The sequence below is a fragment of the Chanodichthys erythropterus genome, chromosome 15 (genome assembly GCF_024489055.1).
Source record: "Chanodichthys erythropterus isolate Z2021 chromosome 15, ASM2448905v1, whole genome shotgun sequence".
Taxonomy (NCBI): Eukaryota; Metazoa; Chordata; class Actinopteri; order Cypriniformes; family Xenocyprididae; genus Chanodichthys; species Chanodichthys erythropterus.
The window spans coordinates 25,209,211-25,222,094 of record NC_090235.1 but is presented as its reverse complement, the minus strand read 5'-3'; positions in this window follow the sequence as shown (position 1 = coordinate 25,222,094).

The window sequence follows — 12,884 nt, the reverse complement described above, 5'->3', positions numbered from 1 at the left end:
AAAATGTTTAAAAAACTTGAACCCTTGAATGCATACCTTGGGTGTTTATCGACTCTGGACGTCATTCACTACCCTGCCCCTCATTCATTTTTTAAAATTAGACATTCCTCAATCTATTCATTATAAACAATATAACAACAACAGCAAAAAAAAAAAAAAACTAAAATTACAAAAGAATGTCTGTTTTCTAATTATGTTTTTGCAAAAAGTGTATTGGGTCATTAGTGACCCGAGGTCTGTAATAATGCAGTAGTTTTTTTTTTCTTCTTGTGCGCAATAATATTTGAATCTCTGATGACTCAATAAGTGTAATTCACATTTATTTCTCAAGGTTGCAATGTCTGATATACAATGATGATGGGATGTGATGTTTTACTCAGTTACCACAGACATAAAACAAAATAATACACAAGTATCATCAGCAAAACTTGAAATGGTTCTGCAGTTTACTGGAGAGCAAGTACTGTATGCAATCAAAATTAGTGTCACTGTAACTTGATGGTGGATCTGGTGAAGAAGCTGTAAGCTACCAAAATATTGACTTTGATGGCAATGAAAACGGTTGAGATTGCAAATATGAGCTGAATGTACTAGGGAAATGAGCTCTGACGATGACAGTGATTATGGTAAAAAGCATCTGCTCAAATTGAGTCCTTCCAAGATCCAAAAGGTAAAGAAATATGCTTTTTTTAAATTCTTTTGTACTTGTTATTAAAATATCAGGAGAGTTTTATATTATCGTGACAGGTAGAGATCCATCCATGTTAGATATAGAACCAGGTCGCTAAAGACCCGAATATGTAATAATGATTGGGAAAATGTTCATACATTTAAGGGTTAAAGCAGTTCAACTGTTGACTTATATCTTGCCAAGATGCGATTTTATATATAGTTTCTACTAGGGGTGTCCAAACCTGCTCCTGGAGGGCCACTGTCCTGGAAAGTTTAGCTCCAACTTGCCTCAACGCACCTGCCTGGAAGTTTCTAGAATGCCTAGAAACACATTGATAAGCTGGTTCAGGTGGGTTTCATTGGGGTTTGAGCTAAACTCTGCAGGACAGTGGTAATGCAGGAACAGGATTGGACAACCCTGGTTTATATACTCTTCATGTCTGATATTGGGTCAGTTTCTACTGGCATCCCTCAGGGCTCACTTTTAGGACCCTTACTTTTTAGCCTTTATTCATTCCCACTTGGTCAACTCTTATGAATTTTGGGTATCAAGTATCACTTTTATGCCGATGACACACAAATCTATATTCACTGTAAACATGGTCAGAGTGAGGCTGTCTCATTGCTCACTAAAAGTATCTCTGAGATAAAATCATGGATGGCTAATACTTTTCTGTGCTTAAAAGGGGGTTAAGACTGAGGTCATGCTTATTGGATCTCCTCAACAGCTCAGTACGGCTGACTAAATTCGGAAGCACAGTCCTTTTTAAAATGCATTTGAAAACATATTTTTTTTGTTGATTGTGATAATCATTGCTGGTTCTTGTTTATTTTTATCCTCCTGTGCTCTTTCATAGTGCTATAGAAAATAAAGTTATTATGTGCACTTGCAGTCTTGTGAACTTACAATGGACGTCCATTTGTCATTTTAGGCTTCATAACGGTGCCTGCGAGCGCCCCTTTATAGCTGATATGCACCCTCGATGGGCACTTTTCACAGCAGGCGTCTACCCGACAACATTACGTCACAAAATTGTGAACTCAGAGGAAGATTTGAGGGCTTAGGGTTCCCCCTGAGACAGGGCCATTATGTACATAAATGGACCAAGGTCAAAATATTTAGACAGGCGGTGAGCCTTGTTCTGTTTTCAAACAGTTGATTATCACTTTCAAAAAAGTCCAGAACAAAAGTTACTGTGGCTCGCCAACTGCAGCAGTCACAGTTGCTAGGCAACAAAAGAGCAATCCCCGTTGGCTAGACCATCACATTTAACAAAGTTCGGTTCGACCTTCGTGGACTTTGAATCAGGACGCAGCTATAGAAACATACATTCAGAACCGCAGACGAATCACCCTACTCTATTTTTATGCTAAAGTAAATGTTTGGAAATACAATGTAGAATGTATTTTGTAAAAGTATTTGTATAGTTTTACGTCTCAGACACCAAATACTATAAGTTTTAGATGACATTAACAATGTACCTTTTAGAATCTTTGCAAACAGAGAAAAATTAATGTTTGCAAGAATCAAACTTTATGTACCATACAAGTACACAAAATTATTCCTTTTGCTTATCCACACAAATGTAGGGCTCTTTATCGGTCTGCTGCTGATGCCGAGCTGTTCCAAACAAGCCGTACTTTACCAGAGGCCTAAGAGTTATTTACCTGCCTTCCTTCACTGCAACTCCCCCTTGTGTTTCAGCCTTTCTTGATTCCACACATGGATTGCTTCAATAGCACCTTGTTTGCAGAGACGGCAGAAGCTAAATCTGCTCAATTTGAGAGCTGTAAGGTAAACAAACATTGTATTTGGTTGAAGGTCACAGATGTAACTTAAATAAAAAACAGATGGAAAACGTCTATTTATTTAGCATTTTGAGGTTAGATAAGGCCATGTGTTCTGTAAAAGTGAGATATGATAAGCAGCAGATATGGTCCGAATACTCGACTCACAATGAAAGCAGTGCATAGAACAGTACAGTACTCCACACTATAATAATTTCATGCTCATTCAATATTAATTCGGTGTCTTTGCTTGTGTGGCCGTGGCCCTGAGGGGATTTCAGCTCCTTTTGTTTCAAGCCATCGTAGATTTTTTTTTCTCAGTCCCAGCCTGACTGATTCTGAATAGAAAGAGAGAACTGCAGATCTGGAGCCCATGAGGAGTTGGAGCAGGATGACTCAAGGAGGATGACCTGATGTCTGGAGGGCTGACGGAGAGATGTGTGGCGTGGGCTGGATGGATGCAGGGTTAATTTTCCAGAACCGACTGCCACCGTGAGTGACTGAGGACTACACGACTCACTTCGACATGTCATGTGAAGCTTCTGAGGCTTGTGACATCGTGGGGTATTTCAGGAGCCTTCAGGCTAGTCACATCATGGCTGGATCTGAGTCCCAACAAACCAGCACAGAACTGTCATCATTCAGCTGGCTGAGAAAGTCTTGAAACCAAAGGGTTGGAAATATCCAGATCAGGGTTAGTATAGTTAACTGAAACTAAAACTATAAAAAAGTAGAAATAAAATAGTTATTATTTACTCACTATTTTGAAAGCCATATGATTACTTTGTGCAAGAGAAATGTGAGAGATCGGTAATTGCTAAAAATCTTCCCCTTTGCAGTAGTTTTGCAATTCCACTGAGATCATGTTGCGCCAGATTTAAAATCAATTATTTAATTAGTTCTCACATTGTCATTAACATCTATCACATTGCAGGTTTATTGCTTTAAGTTATATGTATATGAATATGTATAAAAACTGATTGTTCATTTATATTAATGAATATTCAGTTGCATGTATTCAATGTAATGGCAATACAACTTTAATGCTTAAAGGGATAGTTCACCCAAAAACAAAAGTTTTATCATCATTTATTCACCCTCGAATTGTTCCAAACCTGTAGGAGTTTCTTTCTTTTGTTGAACACAAAAGAAGATATTTTGAGGAATGTTGGTAATCAAACAGTTGATGGTAGCCATTGACTTCCATAGTAGGGATAAGTGAATGGCTACCATCAACTGTCTAGTTACCAGCAACATTCTTTGAAATATCTTTTTTGTATGTGTTTCAAAGAAGAAAGGAACTCATGGGGGGTGAATAAAAACTTTCATTTTTTTGGTGAACCATCCTTTTAAAAAATACTCCGGAAAGTCAACAAAAAAATACATGTGGCTCGTTATTATTTTTTACCAATCAGTTTTGGTGAAAAACAACTCTATATTTAAGCAGTTGTACAACACAATTGTCCCCTCACAGAGTGCTGCAGGAATGACATTTTTTTTTTCTGGGTCAAAACCCAGAAAATTTTAGCACTTTCATCTTTTTTTCCCAATGCGTTTTTGGTTATATGCCTGAAATAAGATCTGTGGTGAACACAATCTCAAATTTTTATACATTTTATCCTATAACATCAGTTATACCCCTGTGATTTTTTAAAGCTTTTACTTGTCTTGAAAAAGGTGTTTGCTAACAAGTGGCTAAATGGATATAGAGGTTGGTGGAAACATTAAAATTCATCAGCCGAACAGGTAAACTCATCTACTCGATAGTCTGCTTTCACAGCCTCGTTATGTTTATAATCGCGCTTTTGCAAACTATTCTAAGTTGCTCTTTCAAGGAAATGTTTTTTAAATAAATAGTTATCAAAGCTTAATAGTGGTAATATTGAAGACTTGCGTCAGTGGTATAGTTAGTTTATAGACTACATTTAGCTTTTTACTTGTGCATGGTGATTCAAAATTCATAAATTGTGTTCATTTGTGAAGATTATCACGATGAACAAAAAAGTGTACGAATCATAAACTTGGTCACAATGCGTATTTTCTGCAATAATCCAAAAGCCAATGCAAAATCCTATTTTTTTTATTTATTTATTTATTTATTTATTTTTGTCAAGTGAACCAGGGTGATGCTAACAGGGTGATGCCCTTCACACTCCAATTCAGTAGGTGGCAGAAAAGCACCTTTTATGTTGGTTTGCCAACCATCATTAACACTAGTAGAAGTGCTCATCTCCACCAACTGCTGGACAGAAATTTGAATTATTTCCAGTTAAAAAATATATATTTTTATTATGCATTGTTTTTTTATAATATATATTTTTAAATTTGATTATTTGCTAACCCGTTTACTATTTTTATTAAAAATGTTATATGCCTCTGGTCAGAACAAGCGACACAATAAATCTATAAACAGCAGAATGCAAAAATGGTAGCGTTAGCAACTAAATGAGTGTTGTTCCCTTCTATTTTAAGCAGCATGAAACAGGGTGAGCCTTCAGCACATTCACTAATGAACAGAGCATCTGTTTGCTCAAACACATACAGGTCGAAGGCTCAGTATGCTGAAACAGCACTGAGACACATTTACAACATCCTCTGGCTCCCTCTGTGCAAGAGTTGCTGGGAAAATGAGTTGTCTGCGAATTCATCAGCTTCAACCTGAAGTCTTGAGTTTGGACAGTATTTTGCTCACATTAAAGACAGCCAAGCATCTGTCTGAGTGCAGTGGAAGAGTGGAAGTCTCTTACTGATGGTGAACCTTGCAGGTGATGGATGTGACAGGGAGTTGGACTCTGCTGGAACTCTCCACAGACACTTAACCATATTGATCAGGTTGTTTGTTGGGGGTTGTTGCTGTACAGTCAGTAGGGAAGCAGGCCTCAGGAGGTAGTCAATCTCCCTCTGACAAGATGAAGGTGGGGCCAGAAATTTGAGAGCTTTTATTTTGCTTGACAAAAGAGCCAAATAAGATGATATAGAGGGACTGTAATGCCATTCTTTTGAGCTTTCTATTCATCATAGAATCCACACTTCATTAAACAGCAGAACCATTTGAACTAATAATACAAAGAAGCAGAAGAAGAAAGGTTTCAAATCATCATATTAAATATTAATATAATTAAAGGAACACTCCACTTTTTTTGAAAATAGGCTCATTTTCCAACTCCCCTAGAGTTAAACAGTTGAGTTTTACCGTTTTCGAATCCATTCAGCCGATCTCCGGTTCTGGCGGTACCACTTTTAGCATAGCTTAGCATAGTTCATTGAATCTGATTAGACCGTTAGCATCGCGCTTAAAAATGACCAAAGAGTTTTGATATTTTTCCTATTTAAAACTTGACTCTTCTGTAGTTAAATCGTGTACTAAGACCGACAGAAAATGAAAATTTGCGATTTTCTAGGCTGATATGGCTAGGAACTATACTCTCATTCAGGCGTAATAATCAAGGAACTTTGCTGCCGTATCATGGCTGCAGCAGGCGCAATGATAGTACGCAGCGTCTCTCACAAACGTCTCCATGGTTGCAAGGCACGTTCCCTGTGCAAGCAGGGGCTCACGGGCGCTGCGTAATATCATTGCACTGCTGCAGCCATGGAACGGCAGCAAAGTTCCTTGATTATTACGCCTGAATGAGAGTATAGTTCCTAGCCATATCAGCCTAGAAAATCGCAACTTTTTATTTTCCGTCGGTCTTAGTACACGATTTTAACTACAGAAGAGTCAAGTTTTAAATAGGAAAAATATCAAAACTGTCATTGGTCATTTTTAAGCGCGATGCTAACGGTCTAATCAGATTCCATGAACTATGCTAAGCTATGCTAAAAGTGGTACCGCCAGAACCGGAGATCGGCTGAATGGATTCGAAAACGGTAAAACTCAACTGTTTAACTCTATATATAGGGGAGTTGGAAAATGAGCCTATTTTCAAAAAAAGTGGAGTGTTCCTTTAACACCGAAGACTAGAGTATGGCCTCTGAAAACGGAGCTTTGTCATTACAGAAACAATAAATAATGTAAACTATAATAAAATATTGATATATTTCACAATAGTACTGTTTTTGACAGCATTTTTTTTTATCAGATTAATGTAAAAATTTTTATTATACAAAATTTGTATTATATATATATATTTAACATTTGATATACAGTATATATAAACAAATAAATATGATATATTAATATAAATATAATTATAAATATGACATATTTGTTATATAAATATTTTAATTATATATATATATATATATATATATATATATATACATACATATATATATTTATATATATATATACATACATTAATATTCATATAACAAATATGTCAATATTCATATAACAAATATGTCATATTTATAATTATATTTATATTAATATATCATATTTATTTGTTTATATATACTGTATATCAAATGTTAAATATATATAACATTTGATATACAGTATATATAAACATAAATATGATATATTAATATAAATATAAATATGACATACAGTATATGTTTGTGTGTGTAAAATACAATGAAATAGAAAAAAATCTAATAATATATTATATTAGTAATGTTTTTGACTGCAATTTTGATCAAATTAATGTAACACATACATATATATATATATATATATATATATATATATACACACACACATACATACATTTGATATCCTATATATTATACAGTATATATTATACAGTATATATATTATAAATATGTTATATTTATTATATAAATATTTTAATTATATGTGTGTGTATAATAAAATGAAATAGAAAAAAAATTAATAATATTTCACAATATGTTATTTGATTATAAATTAATTTGTCAGAAGGCAGGACTAAGCGAAAAGTGCAAAAAGGCGAAACAGCGGTTAACTACAAAACTTGAAAAAAGTAAGTCATGCACAGTTCTATTAGCCATGTTTCTGAGATCACTATAACAACAACTCTCAGCGGTGAACACATAATCTTTGCAGTCCTGCAAAAATCTTGGAATATTAACACGCTAGTAAATTTTTGCCCTGAAACTGTTGGCTATAAATGTAGTGGTCTGAAACTAAGAATTCTTCTAAATCTCAATTCTGATTGTTATAGGCCACTCTCTTGTCTTTCCAACAATTTAATTTTAAATCTGTAATATATATATGTATATATATTGTCAATAGAAATAGGTTTATTTATGTCAAGATACACAAACAAATCCATGCACCCATCTGACATCTTTATATTTTAAGGTAATTTCCATGCCAGAATTAATTTTATAAACTCTTTGCCTCAGCTGGCTAGTGTAAAGGACTGTGCTGTGGATGTATATTGGATCAATAATACACATTTTCTCATAGATCTATTGAAAACACAACTGAATTCATATGCTGTGTGAATTGAGTTTACCTCCATATAAAATATATTTTTTATACAGCCTGCTGTAAATGGGTGAGAATCAATCATACAGTAGTTGGTATGCATGGGATTCACAAAACTGGGACTTCTGAATCACAAAGCAAGCAATTCTTCAACAGCCCTGAAACCTTCCCAACTCCATATGCATGCCAGAAACAAATAAGAACAATTGCACCTTTTCACCTATGGAAATACATCACAGCTTATGGCCCCTTTTTCAACAGACCACCAAGACTCAAGAAGCTGTGATTAGTCTTGTGCTGGTTTTTTTCAAGGTCAATGGCATTCATGTTCTGCTTTCTAATAGAGTGTTCTTAAAAGTGTATATTATTATTTTTCCTCCTGAATCTACTCTTTTGGGCACAAGCCTGCTCTGGAAGTGCAAAAGCTGCAGTCTCAGAGCTCAAAAAGGTTTGAAAGCTCTGAGAGCATAGAAGTTAATCACTGCAATTTCATTTCCAATTTTGGTGAGAGACTTGAGGGACCTTCCCCAGAGATGGAAGCTGTCTTACCGGTGGAATCACAGAGAAAAGGTATGCGGCCTACAGAATGGCTTTAGCAGCTCATAGAGTATTCACCAGAGCACGACCACTGAAATTTGAGCCTGTGCTCAGCTGCGATGACTTTGCCAGTGCTCCACTTATAAGCAAAATTTCTGTTTTTCACTCAGAATGACACTGCTCAGGTGACACTCGAGTGTGTAAAAAAGAGCTGTAGTGCTATAAAGGGACATCATGTTAATGGCACACTATGTAACTTTTCTTTTGTTCAAAATATAAAACAAAATTGTCAATACATCATCAATCTTTCCAAAACGTGTTTTTGTCTCACCCTGATTCCCTATAGTGAGTCTACAATAAGAGTTTATGTTTTAGACCTGATGAGATGGTTTTTGCGTACATATGTCATTCGAGTGCGTGTCTTGTCATATCCGTAAATAGATAAAAGTTGCTCTGGCTACTTTGACGTGTGTATGGTGTGGCAGTGGCATTGGTTAGTTATCACAACGAGCAAGACATGGATCTCAAACCATTACCTGTCTTTAAAAAACAAAGAACAGAGGAGAGTCTGCCGGCAAAATTATAATATGAGCTCGTAATAAAACAAGAATCAACATAAGCTTGGGTGTTCGGAGATGGTGAGAACTGAGGGATTTTGAATGTTTTGCCGTTTATTACTCAACAGGTATTGAACACATAAATTTCCATATGTAGCTCTCTAACAGAGTTCATTATAAAGCATTATTTATTGTGAAGGGTCTTTTTAATATGGTTGTTATAGCACTGTGCTGGAATTTATTTTCAAGGAAATACTGTGTCTATTAATGGTTATAGTAACAGCTAGTCATCTTGATCCTTTCAATATAAACTGGTTATATCTCTTAAGCCGAGTAGTGAATGTTTTATGAGCAGTAGGATAATCTCTCTTTCTTGTTTTAGTTATGATAAAGAATCATTTTCATCCGCACAGTCATGCAGAGCAGAAGCACAGCCAAAACAACGTTCTTCCTCAAAATGCATGCAGTTTCGTTGTTTAACCACTAGAGGGCTAAAAGTTACATAGTGTACCTTTAAATTTGATTCAATACAGAAACTTCAAGAAGTCAGTCTTTTCTGCCCACCAGTGTTGCTTTTTAAATACAAAATACAGTAAAAACAGTAATATTGTGAAATATTATTACAATATAAAATAAAAGTTTCCTTTTTAAATCATTTTAAAAATGCAATTTATTCCTTTTATGGCAAAGCTAAATTTTCAGCATCATTACTCCAGTCTTCAGTGTCACATGATCCTTCAGAAATCATTTTAATATGCTGATTTGCTACTTAATAAATATATTAATATCAATGCTGAAAACAGTTGAACTGCTTCATATTTTTTTGGAAACTTTTTTCAAGATTCTTTGATCAATAGAAAGTTCAAAAGAACAGCATTTATTTGAAATAGAAATCTTTTGTAGCATTACAACTGCATTTACTGACACTTTTGATTAATATAATGCGTCCTTGCTAAATAAAAGCATTCATTTCTTTTAAAAAAATCTAACTGACCCTAAACTTTTTAAATTTAACATTTTCCTGATTCCAAATTCTGTTATCCTGTAGAAATTACATGCCATAAATCAAATGTTTTAATGAATATTTGCTAAAATATCACTTACAGATAATCTGATAACATTTTATGATACAATTTCCTAAATGAATGGTGGGACCTGGAGAGATCTTGTGGCATGGCTACTCCATAAAGCTTCATTTTTCATTCACGCTGTTTTAAATATCTGACATTCAAAATTCAAGATGCATCCAGCAGGAATGCATTGTCAGTGCTGCACTGAAGAATGTCCTCAGGCTGTCCCATTAATCTCTATTAAGTGGAGACATGTCAGACAGGGCTGTGTGTGTGTGTGTGTGTGTGTGGCAAGTCGGCACATAGCTGTGTGTTGTTCACCTGCATCAAGTGTGGACTTCACAGGATCTTCAGGGCATAAATGAATCCAGGATCTTTAAGACGTCACCACAAATTTGACATTCAGATGCATAAGATGTATACTAAAGGATCATTTGTTTTCCTTCTATATAATAAATACTGTACTTTTAGACTATTGTCTATGTATGGTCATTCTATCTCACAATATATATTTGTCAATCTATCTCACAATATATAGTATCAAAAGCGGTTGGTCAGGTTTTATTTTTTATTTTTAAAGAAATTAATATATTTATTCAGCAAGGATGCATTAAATTGTTCAGATGTGACAGTAAAAACTTAAATATTGATACAAATATTTCTATTTCAAATAAATTCTGTTCATTTGAACTTTCTGTTATTAAAAGAATCTTGAAAAAAGTATTGGTTTTCACAAAATTTGAAGCAGCACAACTGTTTTTGACATTGATAATAATAAGAAACATTTTTTGAACACCAAATCAGCATATTAGAATGATTTAGAAGGGCATTGTGACACTGAAGACTGAAAATTCAGCTTATATTCAGCAATATATTTAAATATAAAACAGTTATTGTAAAGTGTAACATTTCTATAATCGTTTAGCATGATCTTCCCACTTTCCGTGTCTCTGTATTTTAATCCACCACATTTGCGCTTGAGTTTCTTATCATATTCTCTAGCAGAAAAGAGGGAGGTGTCTCGCATAAAGCAAACAGATGGGACAACAACTTGACCTATTTCTTCATCTAGAAATCACACAACAGGAAATAATACACAGTGGTGAACGAAGCCAGTAAGGCTAAGTATAGTGCTTGAACCAGTAAGATAAGAGCCCTCAGTTTACCAATACGCTGATGGTGCACTCCGGTGCTGGGCTGTTTTTATGATTTATTGTATTAGGACTCTATGGTACTCATATTTATAGCGCTCTTATCATTTGTATCATACTTGTTTAATGGTGTCAGAGCTCTACTATGATGCAGTAAATTGCATCTATCTATCTATCTATCTATCTATCTATCTATCTATCTATCTATCTATCTATCTATCTATCTATCTATCTATCTGTCTATCTATCTATCTATCTATCTATCTATCTATCTATCTATCTATCTATCTATCTATCTATCTGTTTTTACTGTTCGTAGTCACCTTTTAGCTTTTTTGCAGTTCACTGAAATAGTCCTGCTGGTGTGACAATTCAAATATTATAAATATTAATATTCCATTAAGTCTCATAATTAATATTTTCTCATGAAAAAACAATGAAAGACAATCAGAAATTTATGTTTAAAATAGTATTAGATTAAGTACAGCATGTCATACTGCACAGCATATGAAAATATGAACCTCCTTAATATGCAATATGTATTGTCCAAAAAAAAAAAAAAAAAAAAAAAAAACAATATGATGAATGTATCAGGCTAGGAATATATTTATTCTACCACATACCTAGAGAACACACTTCATCTATGGTCGAGTTCAAGTAAGTTCTCATTGAAAACAGTACACAAAAAGTACTATGTTGCATTTCGGTTTCCAGCTTGATAATTATGTGTAAAACATATTTAGATAACAACATTGTTGAAATGGATAATATTAACATTTGTTAATTTAAGCTTAGGTTAGTCTGAAATATGAAACGAGGTGCTGACAGTAAGCAAAGCCACGCAGAGCTGGCGCTTTTCAGCACCTCGGACAGAAACATTCAAATTGGCCTAATCTCGCGTTTCTTCAGCCAGAGGCGGAATATGCGCCAAAAGCTGGTTTGCTAATCGTCATAAAAAGGTCAAAGAAGAAGTCTTCAGCCAGATGTGACTTCCGTTGAGTAGAATATCATATTTCCATATCAAAACAAACCTAGCTAAACTCTAAATGCCCGAGAGGCGCATATTTTAAGCTCAGTTAGAACTGATGCGCAATAACTTGAGAGAAAAGTTAACTTTATTCACATACGGGGCTGTTATAGCTAGGTGGCAGTGTTTATTTTGCTGTAGGCTTCTGTCGATGGCCAAAAAACAATGTGCAATATGATTTGACTTAATTGTAAGGTGTCAACTCTTTGCTCACGGATGAATCTTTAAACTAGCTTATATGTCACTCGACGCTGCTCCTGTTTTGTTTACGTTCTGAATACATATTTTTTATATAAATCACTCTATTGGGCTCAGGTGGGCAATTTACTATACATATTACCTCAGAGGGGACAGTATTGAACCCGTTACGAGTGAATAGCTCCCTTGTTGGTCTGTCGGTCGGCTGTTTTTCAGCGAACATCGCTCGCTGTGGAGAATGTTTTCTGCCTGTGTCGCGCGCGCTCACACACGCGCGCACGCATACATGCACAGCGCAGCCAGCGCGCGAAAGAAGTGAAGCGCATCCGCCGAAGCAGCAGCATCGAAGTTGCACGGATATCCTCACTCGGATTGCTTTTACATACCGCCACCTCACCTATGCGCTTTCCACATAGGCATGCAACTCCTCAACTGCTTGGAATATATTCGGCTGTTACATTCGCAATAGCGGCTGACTCAAATCAGAGCGCGCGCACCTCTGCGTAACGCACAGGCGGTTGATTGTGA